This window comes from Rhinolophus hipposideros (assembly GCF_964194185.1).
Source record: "Rhinolophus hipposideros genome assembly, chromosome: 14".
In the NCBI taxonomy this organism is placed as follows: Eukaryota; Metazoa; Chordata; class Mammalia; order Chiroptera; family Rhinolophidae; genus Rhinolophus; species Rhinolophus hipposideros.
This window is the reverse complement of record NC_138060.1, coordinates 66,167,399-66,187,981: the sequence shown is the minus strand read 5'-3', so window position 1 is coordinate 66,187,981 and position 20,583 is coordinate 66,167,399. Positions and strand designations below refer to the sequence as shown.

The window sequence follows — 20,583 nt, the reverse complement described above, 5'->3', positions numbered from 1 at the left end:
AGTATAACAACAACAACAAAAAAGCCCAATTAATCCAGAAGGTACTATTGAGCCAATTAAAGATCAGCAAACGCTTGGAGAACATGACCCTCCAGACTGTTTAATAGTAGAACTCTACATTTTACAAGGTGTCTTTATAGCAGTATTGATATTTTAGAGGGAGAAGAAAGAGAATCTCTCAGAGAAATGGGGCTACTCAAACTGAGTATCCTGCAGCTCTGGTCTAACTTTTGTCTGTCTCTCACTCTGCAGAGTGAGAGGTTAGGGTTTGTTAGCTCTCAACTGATCAGGTCTTTATGGATAAACACCTTCTAAGCAAATTTATAACATTTATATATAAATCAGAAAACATATCAGTTTAGATTCATTACTCTATTAACATACCGGTTTATTATTATAACGGGTTGCTTTTCTTTCCATTTATCAGAATACTGACATCCATTATCTAGGATACTCTGTTTCAGACTTTCTGGACTATCATTTCATTATCAGCCTTTTCCCTCCACAAAGTAGCCCTTTTAGTCTCCCACTCATGAAATTTTAATAGCATATGCATACTGTATATCTGTTTAAATATTATATATATTTCTGTGCTTTATACTTACAAAGTACTACCTCTCTGCCACCCTATCCACTTCCTGGAACCAATTTCCGCCTCCTTGAGGGTGACGGTGACCCACTGAGAATGTGTGCCCTATTCCCTTTTCCCTGCTACCTGGTAGTATGGATTATTGTTTCAATCATGCCTTCTTATTTTCTGTATTCTGATGCTTTGACTACTGGAGACATGCTGACCCTAGAGAGACTGCCCCTCTGGGGTATCCAGTTCCCAGAGATAGTACAGCTCACCTTCAGTTGTGTTTCACGGGCAGACAGCCAATCCAGAACCCATACCCCCAACGACCTCCTTACTGGGCTCTCATCCTCTGGGCCACTATCCCCGCCCTCATCACCCCAGGCCCAGGTATCAGACAACTAGAGGCAGCCCTACACCCCAGAGGCTGAAATTATTCAGGCTAGTCCATCCTAAACCTTCTTAGCATTCCTTACCTGTTCCTTCCAGTGGAAACCACCATAAAGTCTCTGGCCTGTATTTCCTGTCACTTCCTCTGATCCGTGTCTGACTCATGTTCCCTGTGTGTCTTTGCATGGCATGACATGTCCCATCCTCGGGGGAATTGTAACAAACTATCTTTCCAATAGCAGCCATCTCTTAAATCTGTTGTCCTCACTATACCTGAATTATAATAAAACCTACATTTTAAAACAGTTGTGTATCAGGAAGTTGGTTGGTCAGCATGGAGTATGGATAGTCTTGAGAGATATTTATTAGAGGTATGGTGAGGCCTTATAAAGTGTGCCTGTCACTTACAAAGCGCCATCGTCAGTGACCTCCATGCTGATGGGGAGGACTGCAAAGTGATCAGTAGAGGGCCTGAGCACTGCCTGAGCAGTTGCACTCTTTGGGATCAAACCTTGACTTTGCTCCTTCTCAGCTGTGTGATTTTGAACAAGTCCTTTGTGCCTCTTTTCCTTGAGACATCCCTTGAAGGATTCACAGAATGGGGCAAAGTTGGTGTACTCATGGTTATGGTTTTTTACAGTGAAAGGGTATAGGTTCAGCCAAGAGAAGTGGCATGCAGGGTGGAGCCCAGGAGAGCCCCACCTCAGTGCCCTGTCGTCCTCCCAGGGGAGCTGGGCAGATAGTGCTCATTCCTCCCAGGAAACGTGCAGGGCAACGTACGTGGAAACTCACTTGAGTCGTGCTGTCCAGTTTTGATTGGGGCTCAATCAGGTACACTTGGTTGACTGCCCCCTTGGTGACATACTTTAGTCTCTAGTCCCCCACACACACACCAAGTTCTAGCTGATACCACAGTTCCCAAGCCTCCCCTCACACCCCCACATACCCCATAAATCAATGTTGGCACTGACTACCTGGCATGGCCCAAGGTCCCAGGTAAACAGACACTGCCAGCAGGGCTGTCCAGGGTTTAGGGTTACCTCCCAGGGCAAAGGGTCAGATATTTCCTTGGGCCAGTGTCATCCTTTGGGGAACAGGCACTTAGATGAGTCTCCACACTCACTAAGTACATGATAAGCATTCATGTTGTTATTGTTTTAGTGGCCACGCTAGAATCTCCCACAGGACAGCACTGTAAAAATCTGCCGGATTCTTCCTCTTCACTTTTCTGGGTCTATGCGGACACCTCTATGTTGTTAATGGCCGTCTTAGTCATTCATCGTTACAACATACCTAAATAAGGCTCACAGCCTCAGACAGACCCACCCTAGTGCTGCCGGCCTCCTGTACCTCTTCAAGGGCCCTGGGTGTTCCCAGAGCTTTGCAAACACACATTTAGAGATGACCCCTGGGCTATTCCACAGGTGGCTGATCTCATTCATCATATATTGGATCCTCCTATTCTTACCTTCAGAGTAATCTTATTTCTGCCTTGTTGGGGGACACATCAGTGGAACTTCCAATATTCTATACAAGAATCTATTCCGTTATTTCAGCCACCAAATGAGATTGTTTTTCATGAGGCAGCACTAAAGGTTTGCACAAAACTCAACGGCTAATTCCTTTTTCCCAGCTTCATTGTCATGAAGCAAAAAGATACAATGAAAGGTTAGGTTGTTATTGCCCCATCTCATTATTGTTGATGCAAAACTGCAGATTAATTTGCTTATGGTTATGGAAATAGCTCCTTTGACCTTGGTGACTCCATCAGAAAGAATTTGTTTTGGAGACAGCATCGCTTAAAAGCATTTGGCATTTCCTCAGGCAGAACAACCACCCAGAGAGCATGTGTCTTCTTTCTTCCCTTCTTTTTTTTTTCTTTTTTCTTTCTTTCTTTCTTTCTTTCTTTCTTTCTTTCTTTCTTTCTTTCTTTCTTTCTTTCTTTCTTTCTTTCTTTCTCTCTCTCTCTCTCTCTCTCTCTCTCTCTCTCTCTCTCTCTCTCTCTCTCTTTCTTTCTTTCTTTCTTTCTTCTTTCTTCCTTTCTTCCTTCCTTCCTTCCTTCCTTCCTTCCTTCCTTCCTTCCTTCCTTCCTTCCTTCCTTCCTTCCTTCTTTTCTTTCTTTCTTCCTTTCTTTCTCTCGTGTACTGATCACTGCAGAAATATTGCATGGAATATGGTAGAAAAAACCTTCAATGTGTAGAGGCAGTGCACTTTCATTAGCAGCAGAGGCTCGGCTCTTAGGTCCCTGGGCTGACCCTGGAACCGCAGACAAATGGCTTAGGCGCTCCACTTAGAAGGGGCTGGTGCTGCTACCACTGTCTACTTTTCTGATCCAGGAGAAGGGATGGGTTCTTGTTTATTTGTTTGTTTCCTGTTTTGCTTTCTGCTGTATGTCCTGCCTCAAAAGTGACTGGCATAGAGGAAGCACTCGATAAACATTAGTTGAATGAACAAAGTGTCATCATGAGGATAAACTAACATTATGCCTGCAAAGCCCTGAGAGCAGGACCGGGCACAGAATTAGCTCTCAGTAAATATTCATCCAAAAAACACATAGTTAAAACAAAAACAGATTAAATCCTTTATACTCAATAAAGAATTTGGTAATGGATTTATATAAAATTCCTTAATTATAATAATAGACTCCATTCATTTATTCATCAAATATGTATCAAGCAGTTATCCCGTGCACTGTTGTCAGAGATAAGCAAAAATAAACTACAAATAAGGAATACCCATGAAACTTTCTGCCCTGCTGTCTGTCAATGACTGACAGCTGAGGGAGAAGAAACCTGTAGCACATTGATGAAATCAGGGCACATTTTTGAGATCATTAACTTTATTATTAATCTTTTGCCATTTTGGTATTTGTCTGATTCCCTACAATTCTAGAGATACAAAAGCAGCTTCTCTCAGACAAGAGGTTATTCCGATTCCCAACTTCATAGCCATGTCTGCCTTAGAGAATTTCTCAGCCAGTTGTTTCAGGTCATAGGCATAATTGGCTATTAGTCATGGCAGCACCATTGTCCGTGGATATACATGGCAGAGCCATCCCTCAGCCGTCTGAAAAGCGAGGTCCCAGTTTCTGATGACTCTCTGGCTGGTCGCTGAGGATGTGAAGCAGCTCCTGCCTAATTAGACCATTTTATCTCTGAGCTCATCCGTGTTCTGGATGTAATAGTGACAGAGGTGCCGGCACGTCCAAGCACAGCCCTGCCACCTCGCTAATCACTCTGCGATTTGCTAGGGAGACCACTGTTGGGATTATTAAAGCCCAATTGTTGTGAGAGGTCATACACAAGTGGGCGTTTTTACCTCCAAGTCAATTGCACGCAGTGAATGAAACCCAAGGAGTTCATAAAATTAAAAAATTAAAAACAGCATGTACAACATTTAGTGACATAAGTCAAGCACATGCACACCTGTGCACACACACACCCCACAATGTGAGAGACTAGAGACATGTGTACTTACAAAGGGAAGATCACATATGATAAAGAGCATGGGCGCTTCATTTTATCAGCTGTGTGAACACGGGCAGTTCACAGCCATCCCAATGTCACCTGCTCGTCTGTCCAGTGGAAATAATATGAATGTTGACAAGGTTGTTGTGATGATTAAAATGCATTAAGTAATATTTTATAAGATCTCATACAATGTCTACTCTATAATGTGTGCTAATTACATGGTGGTTGTTACGATTCTAGGAAACCACTCCATTCCCCAACACATGCAAAGGAACAATTAACATTTTGTAATAATTCATACTGCAAAGGAATTACTTCACTTTTCTAAGGATTGCACGAGATCAGAGGAAAAGACAAGGCAGAAAGGTTTTGCTATTTCCACCTGGCTTCTTGAGGTGTGCGGTCTAGTGGTTCCAGGATTTAGGCCACAATTCCAAGAGCTCCCGGAACGCAGAACAGGAAGTGAGCTTTATTCTCTGAAGTGCTTGAGGCTTATCTTCCCAGCATCTCCAAGGATTGTCCATGAAAATAAAAAAAATAAAAAGAAAATGAAAAGAAAAACAAAGTAATCAAAAATTAAAAACCAAAAGAGCATTCCATGTGGGGCTACCTTCCAAAATTGTCTTCAAATTAGTTTGGAACATACCAAATCCTGGATTGCCTCTTGAAGAATCACAATTCTTATTGTATTGTTCAAAGTTCTGAGAAATCTGGGAACGGCTCTAATAAAAAGAATAAAGGCACAGCTTTAAATCCTTTGACTTAGTTTTTTTGAAATGCACAATATGTGTTGCCGCACAAAATGCATTTCAGAAAAAGGCAGAGCTACAGTGCTTTGGATAGAAACATGTTCTCCACGCAATCCATATCCACCAGTACACAGAATGGGATCTCAACTTGCAAATAGGGTCTTTGTAAATGTAATTAAATATATTGTGATGAAATCTCCCTGGATTTTGATTGGGCCCTGACTGGTGTTCTTATAAGAAGAAAGGAAAGAACACACAGGTAATCGGAGAAGGTGGTGATGTGAAGATGGAGGCAGGGATTGGAGTGAGGCGCTGTGGGCCAAGGGCCTTCAAGGACCGCCAGCCACCAGCAGGAGCAGGGATGAGACAAGGGGTGGTTCCTCCCTCAGAGGCTCCTGCACACTCAGCCCTGACGACACCTTCATCTTCGGCACCAAGCCTCTGACATGTGAGAGTAAATGCATTGGTCTGAGCCTCTCAGTCTGTGCTGATGTGTTCTGGCAGCCCTAGGAAACTAGTACATATAATATTCCAAAATGGCAATTTGGAAGGTAAGAGATGCCGGTAAATATGTCATGATGAAAGGGTTCTCTCTCAGCCCATTAGTTTTGGTTCCAATTTCTGGTGATTGGGGTGGGAGGTGGTGAGGAACTGTACACCGAGGACAGGAAAGCAGCAGTGGGAAGCTGTGTGAGGAAGCACTAACTCACGGCTGAAAGGTGACCTCTCCATCATTTCTTATGTTATCTCTCGTGCTCTGTCAGCAAACGCACGTGGCTCTTGTGAGTTACTGGTGATTGTGACAAGAGTATAAACCAGGCAGCTTCTCCCATCATACCTCCAAGAGAAACAAATAAAAGACTATAAAATAAGAGCTAGCCAACATGCAGTAGTAATGTTTCCTTATTTAAGGTCTCTGTGCTTAGCTTTGCAGTCAGCGTGGAAAACTGAGATGAATGTCTACATTTTCATAGACGAAGACCTGAGCAGAATTTTGGTTTCATTTCTTTGTCTAGAAAAAAAAACACAAAGCAACAAAAACACGTATTTTTAATTCAGCCCTTTGCAGAGCTACTGCAAGACAGCACTGTGTGAACCCAGCCTCAGTATCTATTACACATGATGGGGGGGTGACGGGGCATCTGTGATATCTCCAGAGCAAGAGAAGGAACAGCCCAGGTCATGGTATCAGAAGGCGCCAGAGGTCCCTGGACCCTTTGGGGTGTGGGAGGCAAATAAGGCAAAAGGAGAGTTGCCCTAAATCTAGTTCCATCTTATCTGGAGAGCACAGCCTAGGGGCACCCCCTGCTAAATTCCTCGAATATAAGTCTGCTACTTCCCAGTTCCTTTGGCATTCAGAATTTGGACACTTCTAAAATTGCAAGTGCGATCACAAGCTTAGGTCATGTTCATGATTCTGCAAAGAGCTCAGGGTTAGTTCCTCATGCTTAAAGGTGGCTAAAAGAAACTTTTTGGTACCGTTCTGGGTCTCCGTCTCTGAGCCCCATCTCTGGTGAGCTCTTCCTCAGCCAGAGTTACTTGACTTCTCCAAAGCCTCCTTAATGTCTCTCAATTCAGAGCACTTGTTTTTACTGCCCTATTTTCTTTCTAAAACATCCTTCCTTCCTTACCTCCTGTACGCTTACGATGTTCAGACCGTGATTTCTAATGTTAGATTGACAAGTTTCAGCCTCTACCAGGTGTCAAATGGGAGAGGATTTGCATTTCCTCATAGAGTTGTGTTAATAATTAAATAAGATAACAACCGGTCAGTACATGGAACATTACTAAATTGTCAACCACGTCATCACCATCATCTTTACCAAAATATGGAACAATGTAAATGTTTTCGTTTAGATATATTAGTCACATGAATTACGATGAAATTTTCAAAATTTATAGTTCCATTAATAAAAATAAAACATCACAAGTGCCAATTAGGAGCAGGGAAAATGATTATGTTATGTTTTGAACTGAATAACAGCAAAATTTAAAAGTTAAAAATCAAAAAAATCCTGGGATTATAGATACCAATATCTTAATAGCAGCTATTTTGCCTTGGCAAAATTGGGCCTCTTTTCTCTATATACTTTTTGCGTCTGGCAAATATTCCATAATGAACATCTACTATTTTTATAATGGTATAAAATAATAGCCTTAAACTTAAAAAAAAATGCTGGTTGAGTACAGGAAATATTTCCCTGCATGTTCATAACAGTTTATGCAAGTGAGATGTGTCACAGAGTGTCTAACTTTTTCCTCTGATGAAGAACATGGAAACGGGTGGTAAAGAACGGGAGGGAACAGAAAAGAGGAGGGGAAGCTGGATGCAGACTCATTTGGTTAAATGTTACAAGGTCAATGCAGCATGCGAGTGTCACAGGGACTGTTTATGTTCAAACACTGAAGCGAGAACAACAGCAAGGAAAATTCAGAACTGGCTGACCCTTGAAAGAATAAACAGAAAATGTCCAGGGCTTTTCTCACCCTGGAATCAACCAGTATCCCAGCTCATCAAAGAAAATGAATCTTTTGTTGATTATGAATCTGAAAAAAATGGAACTCATATTTGTCATCTCCATAAACAACCCTTCTCATTCAATCTTGATCTTGGGAGGAAGACAATATAGTGTAATCGGGGGATGCGATGTCATCTGCTTATTTCATGTTTGAGTTCAGTCTGGTCTAACTGTGGTATTCATGAATTTTAAACTGATGCAGCGAGAGAGAGAGAGAGAGAGAGAGAGAGAGAGAGAGAGAGAGAGAGAGAGAGAGAGAGAGAGAGAGAGAATAATTGCTGGTCGTCCACTCTGACGAGCATCTCTTGATACGAAAGATCACACTGGCAAGGGCAGGAAATGCACAAGAGGTTTTTACCCACCAATAATTTTAATTCATAAGACACTTCCATTGTAAAAAATTGGGGAAAAAAAACACATAAGTTTATTTCTAAATAAAGAGGTTTTCAACCAAAATGAGAAAAACAGTCGCAAAAATGTTTCACAGTTCCAGGGAGAGAGAGGCAAAACAACAACAAAAATACCTCATCCCAATCTGTGAGGGAAGAGCTAAGAAAGGCAGGAAATTACAAATGAGCAGGTCTGCCCTTGGCCGTAGGCAAGCTCTCTGAGACGAGAACGAGAAATGAGGTTACCAACATCCAGAGAGATACTAACTGATAAAACTTAATCAGGCCAGTTTCACAAAGGGCAAATCTTTTCTGACAAATTTGGTGGCATTTTTGCATGGCAGAGAGGGCAGGGGGAGTACGTGACTGGGATGAGAGAGAGAATTCCACTTGAGAAGGCAGAAAAGCACAGATGGTACATGTGGAAATGAGGCAGTCTTTGCTTTCCAAAGGAGGCCACTCGGGTGACATTCACCCCACACCCACTGATGTCATTAAGATACTCATGTTGGCCATAAGCATGAAGCAGGCTCAATGGGTCTGAGTGCTTAGTTGGGGCACTCTATTACCAAAATTATGTTTGCTGTCATCAAGTAATGGACATTGGGAGTACATATCCATGTTCGCTATTCACAGATTTTTTGAGTGTTTTTCTGTTATTTATTTGTTTTTCCAAATGTCCTCCTTCCAGTTTGTGACTGGTTTATACGTGGAATTGGTGCCATGCCACACAGACGTAACTTTATCTCATAGAAAAGCCAGTGGGGCCACTGCTCTGTCTCAATGATAAGAATAGGTTTTGCAGGGATTTCCAACATCTTCCCTCCTGGACTTTTTAGGAAAGTGCTTTTAGGTGCTTGCGCACTTGGCAGCAGGCTGTTATTTTTCAAAAGCTAATGTTGAAATGCTCTAAATTGGGGAAGTAATAAGGTCAAAGACCAGAAAATCAAAAGAGAAAATCTGAGTTTACCTTTCAGTTGGCCCTTAGCATCAGCCTACAAATGCACTTGTGCCTTTCATCCTAAAAATATAAATCAAAAGGAAACACACATACCAACAACAGCTTCTCTACAGCCTGCTGTGATTTCTGCTGACCTCTGTCTTTCTCTTTGCCATCTGACTTCTTTATAGAGGACTCTATATTCCAGGCCATGGTTTTCCTTTGGTCTTCAGTTTACCTTAAACTTGGCCTTTATGTCTCAATTCATTTTGACTTTCATAGTGAAGATTCTCCTAATGAAGAAAGAAGAGACGTCCTGATTATCAACATTAGGGCTTTGCTGTTATTCTTGTTATTCACTGTTACTCTCTAATATGTGACAAAATTAACCATGTCCTCGATCAAAAGCTCTCCTTTCTTGGCCTCCGATGTGATGAGTATGATTGGCAGAATAATGGCCCTAAAGATGTCCATTTCTTATCCCCGGAACACGTGAATATGTTGGATGACATTGCAAAGGGGACATAAGTTTGCAGATGGAGTTAAGTTTGCTGATCTTAATAGAGAGATAACCGGTATTATCTGGATGAACCCAATGTAATCACAAGGGTCCTTAAAAGTGGAAGACAGAGACAAAGAGAATGTGACCATGAGAGAACAGAGTCATTTGAGAAGGACTGGATGTACTATTGCTGGCTTTAAAGGTGGAGAAAGGGGTCCATAAGCCAAGCAATGGGGATAGCTTCTAGAAGCTGGAAAGACAAGGAAAGGAATTCTATCTAGAGTCTCTAGAAGGGGATGAGGCTCTACCAACACCTTAAGTTTTGCTCAGTTAGACCCATTTTGGCATTCTGACCTACAGAACTGTAAAATAATAAATGTAAGAGTATGTGGTTTGATGCCAGTAAGTTGGAGATAATTTGTTATGGTAACAATGGAAAACTAACAAGGGATCCTGGTAGAACATTCTCAGCTTCTCACATGAGTCTCCCTCAGCAGTTAGTGTCCGTTTTCTCTCTGTGGTCAATGCCATGGACGTCGAAATTCCCTGGCCTTCCACCTCTGTTTTCCTTTCCTTCAGTTCCACATTGTTACCGCCCATTACAAAGCCGCTGCCTCCCTCCCCATCCAGCTGCTGCCTCCCTCCCCATCCAGCTGCTGCCTCCCTCCCCATCCAGCTGCTGCCTCCCTCCCCATCCAGCTGCTGCCTCCCTCCCCATCCAGCTGCTGCCTCCCTCCCCATCCAGCTGCTGCCTCCCTCCCCAACCAGCTGCGGTACAGCCAGCTGCTGGGTCTATGTCTACCAGTCGCTCTGGCGATGCAAATGCAACATGTTATAATTATATTTCTTAAAATAGCAAAATCGTGCATCTCAAACAAATATACCTGAACCCATCCAAAAGACATTGTCTAACAAATTAATTAATGTGGGTACCAGTCAAATGTTGCAGTTTGTTTAAAGTAGAATTCAAAGAATCGCACGTGCATAGTCTATAAGGAATGGTAAAATACATTTATAAATCAAAGCCAAATGGGTTTATTGTGGGTAAATTGCATGGTATGTGAATTATATCTCAAGAAAGCTGCTACGAAAAACCAAACAAAAACCTGGCTTATTCACAAAGAAACAAGAGAAAAACCAATTGTAGTCCAGTGGACACAAATCATTTGCATTTCAATGGTAAGAATCATTTGCATTCTTAACAGTTATCTTTTCCTTACATTGTTGTAAAATAGATAAAATATATTGAAAGGCAGAGATAACCCAAAAAAATGCAGTGGACAGGACACCAGTCTTTTTATTTTTAATTAGTTTCAGGTGTACAAAACAATGTAACAGTTAAACATGTATACCCCTCACAAAGTGATAACCCCCCTTCCCCAATCTACTACCCCTCTGACATCATATATAGCTGTTACAGTCCCACTGACTCCACATCCTGTGACTATATATATATATATATATATATATATATATATAATTATATAATTGTAGTTGACATTCATTATTATTCAGCTGCAGGTGTACACCGCAGTGGTCAGGCATCTACACCATCCCTGAGGTGGTCTCCCTAATGGGACCAGTGTCCATTGGACACCCTACAAGATCTTTACAACATTATTGATTATGTTCCCCAAACTGTCTTTCGTATCCCCGTGGCCATCTTGTGGTTATCAATTGTGCTTTCTAATCCCCTCACCTTCTCCCTCATCCCCACTCCCGCTCCCATCTAGCAACCCTCAGTTTTTCCTCTATGTCTCTGAGACTGTTTCTGTTTACTTTGCTCATTTATTCAGTTCTTTAGATTCCACATATCAGTGAGATCATTTGGTATTTGTCTTTCTCTGTCCGATTTATTTCACTTAGTGTAATGTTCTCTAGGTCCATCCATATTGTTGCAAATGGTAAGGTTTCATTCTTCTTTATGGCCGAGTAATACTCCATTGTATAAATGTATCACAATTTCTTAATACAGTTGTCTACCGATGCATGTTTCAGTTGTTTCCAAGTCTTGGCTATTGTGAATAGTGCTGCAATAAAGGGTGCATATATTTTTTCGAATTGGAGTTTTGGATTTCTCTGGATAGATACCTAAGAGTGGAATTGCTGGGTCATAAGGTAGTTCCATTTCCAATTTTTTGAGATACCTCCATACTGTTTTCCATAGTGGCTGCACCAATCTGAAATTCCATCCACAGTGCACAAGGGATCCCTTTTCTCCACATCTGCGCCAGCGCTTGTTGTTTGTTGATTTATTGATGATAGCCATTTTGACTGGGGTGAGGTGGTATCTCATTGTGGTTTTTATTTGCATTTCTCTGATGGTTAGTGAGGTTGAGCATTTTTTGATATGTCTGTTTGCCATCCGTATATTCTCTTTAGAAAAATGTCTCTTCATGTCCTCTGCCATTTTTTAATTGGATTGTTTATTTTTGGGGGGTTGAGTTGAGTGAATTTTTTATTAATTTTGGATATTAACCCCTTATCAGATGTATCATTGACAATTATCTTTTCCCATTCAGTAGGATGTCTTTTTGTTTTATTGATGATTTCCTTTGCTGTGAAAAAAACCTTTCAGTTTGATGTAATCACATGTGTTTATTTTTTCTCTTACTTCCCTTGCCTGGGGGGAAATATCAGTAAAAATATTACTAAGGGTAATGTCTGTGAAGTTTCTTCCTATATTTTCTTCTAGGAGTTTTATGGTTTCAGATCTTATGTTTAAGTCTTTAATCCATGTTGAATTTATTTTTGTATGTGGTGCAAGGAGGTGGTCCAGCCTCGTTTCCGTAGTGTGGTGATGATCACGTTTGCCTCACCCGGTCATCTCTTGATGTCCTTTTTGAGATCTTTCACGAACTCCCCTGATATGTCCTATCCCACATCCGTCATCTGGTCATATTCTTATTCTCCAGATGATCATTTTACACATTATCACCTCCCCTCAAACTTTCCATAAATCCTGTCCTATCATTTGTCTCAGCTGAGGATATCACTTTTTCCTTCCTAAGAAAGTAAAAATAATAATAATAATAATAAAATCACAGGCGATTTAACATGCTTTCAACCCCACACACGTCAGCCGGTACGTTTTCTACTCGCGCCTATTTTCTCTGCCATCCCTTTTGCTACTGTGGAAGGAACAGCAGTGACCCAGCTTCCCAAAGGAGGGCATCTCTCAGGCATCACTTGTCTCTGTCCTGCACCCTCTTGTCCTCACAATACTGAGTCATGGCCAGAAGCAAATGTGCGGTGACACCTCATCTCAATAATATGCCCTTGACCTTGGACTTTCTCCAACACTATCCTGTGCTGACCCCTTTATGGAAAAGGCCTCCACTTGTTCCCATACGTTCTGTTCCCAATTCCTCACTCTGCCCCCCTGACCTCACTCCCTTCAGAATCCATGCTCCACTCAATGTCTTGTTGAGTCCTCAGTGGTCATCTGCTGCTGTCACCATGGTGTGTTTCGCCCTCATTTCATGTGTCCAACTGCCCCTGTTTGGCCAAGCTGGTCATCTCCTCCTGGGAGAAAGGCCACTGTAGATCATAGGTCGTTCCTAGGACGCCTCCTACAACACTGGCCATTCTTCCTCAGTCTCTTTCTGGTTCCTCCTCACCGTTCTGATCTCTAAGTGTGACTTAAGGCTCTGTTTGGACCGCTCCTGTGCTACACATACACTCATTCTGACTCTCAGACAGATACTCTCTCCAGAAGCGTAGATGCAGACCCACAATGAGTGGCACCTTTGACAGTTTCAGTAGGACATCTAATGGAAGCCCCCGGGCTTCCCATTGGCACATGCTTTTCCTTTTTAGGATCTTTCTTGCTGCATGTCCATGGGATCCCTGTACACATGGTACCAGATCAGTGATGTCTTCCTCCTACACCTTTTATGAAATAGCATCTCACCTCAACCCGGAATTACTCGCTCCCTCACCCTTTGTTTTCCTCGGAGAACTTCAAACTATCTCGGGTGCCACGTGCTCCTGTGTGGACGTGTTTAATGCTTCCTCCAATTAGCTTCATCACAGTAGCAGTTTTAGCAGTTGTTTTTTTTTCCACTGCTACGTTTTCAGACCTGAAGGTAGTTATTGCTCATAGTAAGCCCACAAATCAGTGTTTAGTAAGGGATAAAAATGAATTAACTTGCATTTCCTTTCTCATCTCTTTTCATTCTCCCCGTGCCTCATCTCTCTCCTTCTCCTTCTCCAACAGAGATGTCAGCATACCTTCATCCTTGCATTCATCCACAAACACCAGCTCAGTCTTCCCAATGCTTCCATTCCTTTGTCTCTCATGTCAATCCATCATACTGCCCTATTGGTTCTGCCTCTAATACTTCAGAACAGCTCTCGCATTATTCTCAGTCCCTTCAAACCTACTGACAATGCTCCAATTATCCCCGTGTTTTCAAATGTTTGATAAATGATCCCCCCATCTGTGTTTCTCTCCCCTATCCCTCATCCTTCCTCTAGTGAGTCGTAGATCTAAGCATGTCACACTCCTGTGTAAAATGGAAAACACTCCCATGTTTTCTAACTGTTTACTCATCAAGTTCAAACCTCTGTCATGTCATATAGGATTCTTCCAAACTGATTGGAATCTACGATTCCATCTTTATATTTTATTACTCTCTTACTTTCCAGATTAGTTACATTTTTTGAATGACAGATATTTCATATCTTTATTCACGTTATTTTTCTTAGAATTTCTTTACTATATCCTTATCCTTCTTTTTCAAAGGCATTCTCATTTTTTTTTTGTACATAGCCCAAATATTGCATCTTTGTCACTCTTTCATAACTTCTAAGTAGAATTAATAATTTTCTGGACTTCCTTAAAATTATATGAATATAATTATATATATATATATATATATGCAGTAAATCAATTGTTTGCATGCCCTTTCCCTGGAATGTATATCATAGTTACTTGAGAGTATGGGTTTGATGCCAGTACTCTCTATCTGTTTGGTATCAAGAACATTACTTAAGTTCTCTTAATCTCAAGTTTTTCACCATTAAATTGGGAATATTAGAATCTACCTGACAGTGTTCTTGTAAGGATAAAATAAGATAATTACTGTGCAACTTCAACTTTTTCTCTGGAACTCACTGTGTGCCAAAATTGCTCTTATTAGATTATAAGCTTCTCGAGTGAAATTTATTTACTTAGTTTGGCATTGTCAGTGCATAAAGAAGTTTCAACGCATAATCAGAGGTAATAAAAGTTGGTTGAATTTACTTTCATTAGACTTTATCACTGTGTGCTGGCAATACCCAAATAAGCATGCTGTAGAATTATATTTCGGTTTGGCTTTAAACTGAAGAGATCAACGGAATGCAAAATATATGCTAATGAACACTTCTTATTATGACTTGCTTTATGATCTGTGTGTCCCTTCCAATATGTTGTATACCTTCCAGGCAGGTTTAATACTTAACCTGCAAAGCTTGAGGTCACCATAGATGTCTAGCGGGCTAAGATGCTGTGGTCTCCTTTGTCACACCATGGGTGCACCATCAGTTCATTCTGCTAGGGTAACTTATATAAAAATGACCAGAATGATTCCGTATGTTCAGATTCCATAGCTCCTCAATGAAGAACTGTCTTCTCAAAGGTCTGTCACACGGAGGAAATGTCAGGCATGGCCATTGCCGGGTGACAAACTCTTTTTCAGATCTTTGATGCTCGCTTGAATAAGGAGTCACTAATTATCCAAGTTATAAAATGAATGCCAATTTACGTATGGTTTGAACCTAAGTAATGCTTGAAGTAAAAGCTATTTTGAACTCACATTTTTACCGGCCTTATTGAAATGTAATTGACATACACCATTGTGTAATTTACGGTGTACAAGGTGTTGATTTGACATATATTGTAAAATTATTAGCACATAAGGTTAGTTAGCATGTACATCACCTTTCATAGTTACAATGTTGTTTTATGATGAGAACTTCCAAGATCTACTGTCTTAGCAACTTTCAAAGATATAACACAATACTATTAACTACAGTCTCCATGCTGTATGTTATTCATCTTGTAATTGGAAATTTGTATCGTTTGACCACCTCCCCGCCCTCTTGGTGTCACCTGAATGCCACCCCACCGTCTGGGCCTGAGCTAGTCTCTGGTTTCAGAGGGGGCTGGCCTTCAAGTTCTGGGTTCTACTTATGGGCCCTTAGTAACTTCTGAAACAGGCTGCCTGCCCAGGTTGTCTGCACTTTGCAGTTCAGGAGAGGGAATGCCCGGAACACTGCGCTCTCGTTGTTTATTTCAGTCTGTCTCTCTCAAGGCTTCTTGAGTCGCAGAGAACAGAAAATGTGAAGCTGTGAAATTGATGGCTTATGGGACCAGAGGCAGGTCTCACTACACACTGGAAGCAAGGATCAAAAAGCTCAGCTACTCTTTACTCAGTTATTCTTTCTCTCCATGGTTCTACTGTCTGTCTGTCTGAATCTCTAACTCTTCATGAGTTTCATGGAAGACGGATGCTTTAATATTCCCGAACAAACTTATCTCCACTCGAGTAACCATCAGAGACCAGCACCTCTTACTACCCATTCCCAGGAGAGAGAAACACAGCAGTCCTGCAGACATAGCACCTTTGGTCCTGTCAGTCATGGCCAAGGGGACCCAGTAGAGTAAACCAAACACAACTTTAGGAGCTCACTCCTGTGGGATAAGCACTGATTCTCCATAAAGAGATTCATACACTTTCAGAAATGCCAAAATGTGACTGCCTTAGATCCACCCAAAGTCTCCCAAGACCCAGGGGGTGACAACGAATATTAGATACTGGTAGCTATGATCCAATATTGGAGTCAGATCATAGATTGAAACATTTCTTAAACTCCATCAGAAATAAAAGAGGGGTGTGGGGAAATGGGCAAAACCTTACATACATTTTCAATAACATAGCATGTTTCTTTTTTCGTCATTTAAAAAATATTTTTCATTGTTCATCTACTGCAAAGTTCTTGCAAGCTTTACTGCCACGTAACACATTTTTAATAGAGTAGCATTATAATCACAGGTGGCGATTTTATAGTAGTAGATGTTTTCAATACAATTATTTGATCATGTTATAGTAGCTCAACATACCAACATTTTAACTAACCTCTAGTATATTCCTAAAGTAAAAGTTCTTGAAAATGTATTTTGATTTCTTGTGTCTGACATCATATTGTCATGTTTTCAGCTGTTCTGGTACAGAAATTCGGTGTTATCTTTGCTTTCTGACACAAGTGACAAAAATCTGCTTATTTCATTACAGTATGAAGAAATCTAACAGTTTACCAAAAGAGATTGAACAATTAATTGACAAGCTAGACTTTTTACTGGTATGAGTCGAGCTTTAAAATTTTGATAAAGACAAATATCCATGAGTAAATAATATACCAACCGATGATGTTTCACCAAGACCAAGTTTGTTGGAAAATGCCTGATTCTATTAGTCTTAAGTTCATCTATTAAATGGGAATGGAAATATGTGTCACAAAAGGTGTGAGAAGGATTTAATCTGTTAATTGTTGCATGTAAGGTTCTTTGAAAACCACAAATCACTCTCCAAAAAATAAGGCATCATTAACTTATACTCCAGATTTAGATTATATGAAGTTTCAACAGTACTTTTCTCTGAGTAAAGGTAAAGTAAATAAATTAACATTTGTTTTGTGCATGGCCCTATACTCTTTCCTTAATTAAAAAGAAATCAATTGTGTTTTTTCAATGTAATGCATGTTGCTTTTAAACATTCAAGCTATGAAAATATATGCAAAGCAAATAAAAAACCTTATCCAAATAAAATTCCCAAAGTAAAAATTATTAAAATTTGGAAAAATCGCAGCCATCTTTCTATGCATATAAATATAGAGAAGGTAGATTAATGAGTAGATGGCTAAATGTATAGAAAGAGAAAAAACTTTCATAAAAATGAGATCATACCATAGATACTACTTTTAATGTCACAATTAAATTTTATTTTAATTTAGCAAAAGTAAAAATGAAAAGAATTATGAACTTCTAATAAATGATTTGAGGCAACAACAATTATACATATTCTAAAAGATTCCTCTGAAGGTAACAGATGCACTGAATAACACTAAAAGGTCAGAGTGCTTATGCTTTTAAGAATTATGTTTATATATAAAAAAAACTTATGCTTTAAATATATGTATGTATATAGCCTATGGATCTTTTGCCATGAAAGGAAATGCTATTAGCACTCACACATTTCTAACTATATCCCCTCACCCACTGCTCATTTTTGTATTTGTATTGTTATTTTTACATTATCGAAGTTTATAGCATTCCTATTCTGTTCTGCAGCGAAAACTAACATTGTTCTTCAGTGTTAGTTTTATATTTAAATATAGTCCATGTATGTACATTTTATTTCTCCTTCATTCTTGAGATTTTGAGATCTTAATTGGATGGATGTCATTGTGAAGTCAGTTCTTTAACAGTCGTTTATGTTTTATCCCCTGAAGATGTTGCCTTTTGTCTTGATGTTAAAAAATGTTCAATGTCATTATATTTGAAAGACCCCTTGGTAGGTGAGAATAGTCATGTCACCCTTCTACTCAGAATATGGTAGGCTTTGCTTCAATGTCTTCTGCTGTAGAATGCTACTGTTAGAAAACCTGAGATTAATCTGAGGTTTCTTTCACTCTTTTGGATGATTTGCTGTTTGAGCCTGGTGCTCCTGCAAAGTCTTTCTCTGACTTGAGGATCAGTCAGCTAGTTAGCAAGGGCCTTGCTATTGAGTCCTGACTCAGTGTCCCTGGAATGCGGTGTGTTCTTCCATTTACAGGGAATTTTCTTCATGGTATCTTCTGATACATTTGTTTGATTTTCCATCTCACTGACATCAAAGATCTTTACGTTGGATCATCTGTGTCGGCTTTTTTATTCATTGCTTTTTCTTCAATTGCTTTATTATCTGTGCTTTTTCAACAGTATTAATTATAATTATTTCAAATTTTCTGTTTATGTCAGTAATTCGACATTCTGTAGTGTCTGTTTTGCCTATTCTAACTGATGTATTGGTTCTTTAAAGATGCTGTTTTGGTTGCAATTTGTATCCTCAAGTTTACAACCTCCTAATTTATCTGATTCTATTGTCTGTTTTTTCATCTTGATATTGAGTTTCGTTACTTTTGTAATTCATGTTCTTATTCTACAGCATAAAACACCTTTGAGAAATTTTTCAGGGTTCCCTGAGTTATGTTTTCTTCTGGAATGAGTATTTTGTCTATCTTCGGCATGCATGTTTTTTTCACATGTATTGTTGTAGTGGTTTTTGCATTGTTCCTATTCCATTTCTTTTTATTTTTCTCACGCTTGAGGATCTATGTACAGACAATTCATTTATTCCTTTATAGAGAAGGAAATTTCTTATTCTTCTCGTCATATCAGGGGCCTGTTTTCTCCCTCGTAGCTCCAGCATGCAAGGTGGGTAGATAATGAGAACCCACATTCTGTAGCTGAGGGGTGGTGGGCTTGAGGGAAGTCCAGCCTTTATCACCATACCTGCGTGCTACCCTCCATTTTATGGTTTTATCTTTACTGGAAAGGGGTATTTTGGTGTGAATGGTGATCCTGCAAGATGTGAGAAAGTGATATACTTTGAAATATGATCTTGCATGGAGAGTGAAAGAGGGTATCCTCACAGGGGAGACCCTTACAGCTCAGAACCTGAGGGAGACAAGGAGATGGGGACAGCCTAGCAGCTGGTACGTGCACATAATTATACCTATAACCTACACACACACACACACACACACACACACACACACACACACACACACACACACAGGTCACGGAGAGGGCCTCAGAGCAAGAACACCTCAGTAAGAGCGAGTACACTTTGCATCCAGATCACGGCTTCTAAATACCACTGCCTAGTAAAGGAAAGCAGGTTTTCTTAGGGAAGAAAACACACACACCACTTCCATGGCTGAGGTAGAGGAAATACAAGATGATTCCAGAGCACTGTCTTATACCATAAAGTAAGGAAGAGTTTAAAGAATGATAGGCATGTGTCAGAGAGACGAGAAAGCCAGGTTGAATGGGTGGGCTGCTGCTTGCCAAGTCAGGGACAAGTTGGGCATCAAAATAAATAGGAATGGATTACCACTTGTTTAAAAAAATAAGAAACCACGCATTCACACCGATAGAGTAGACCAGACTGATGGAAATACATGGGAAAAAAATGAAATGTTCAGTGATTTAGCGTTGTCTCAAAGCCCCTAACCACAAAATACTTACTAATTCTGAAGGCAAAAAGGAGTAACTTTACAGGGGAGGAGTCTGGCAGTTAGCACGTAATAACCAAGTGACCGAAGTGAACTTCAGCAGTGATGGGACAGACAGAAGTCCCGAACCAGGCAGTGTGCCACACACACTTTCTCGAGGGGAATCATAGTGAGATGGCAGACAACGTGCTGTACCTGGAAGAGGGGGGTGGAGGGATAGCGTGCAACCCACGTGATCACTGCACCCTGGCTGGCTGGCTGGCAGGAGTCTTTTTCATGTGATATATATATATATATATATATATATATATATATACACATATCTATATATATAGATATAGATATGTATAGATATGTATAGATATATTTTTAAAGATCCCATTTTTACTGGTCTTAGTACTATTTTTAAATGTCTTTATAGACTGTTTCCTTAAGTGCACCCTCAGCATGCAGCTCCTTCAGGGCCCCAGCTACCCTGGGTAGCTGACCACTCAGACAAGCCCACATGGGGTGACACATTACCAAATCAGTGACTTGTAATGTTCAAAGGTGTCACAGTCAGGGTTATCAAGGAAAGACTGGGGACTGGTTCCACACTAGTGGAGACTAAACAGATGAAACAGTTAAATGGGGTCTGATTCTCAGCTGGACGCTTTTGCTACAAAGGGTTTTATTAAGAAAAATGGTGCCAGCAGTGAGACTTGAGGATTAGATACTAGTACTGAATCAGTTTTAATTTCCTGGTGTGGATGGTTTTACTGTCATTGCGTATAAGAATGTCCCTTGT

General features: G+C 40.4%; 1 protein-coding gene across 1 annotated transcript in view; it reads left to right on the top strand.

The window, feature by feature from the left end:
* Positions 1-20,583, top strand: part of CNTN6 (contactin 6) — a 245,443-nt gene that overhangs the window by 86,855 nt on the left and 138,005 nt on the right. The window lies entirely within an intron of this gene.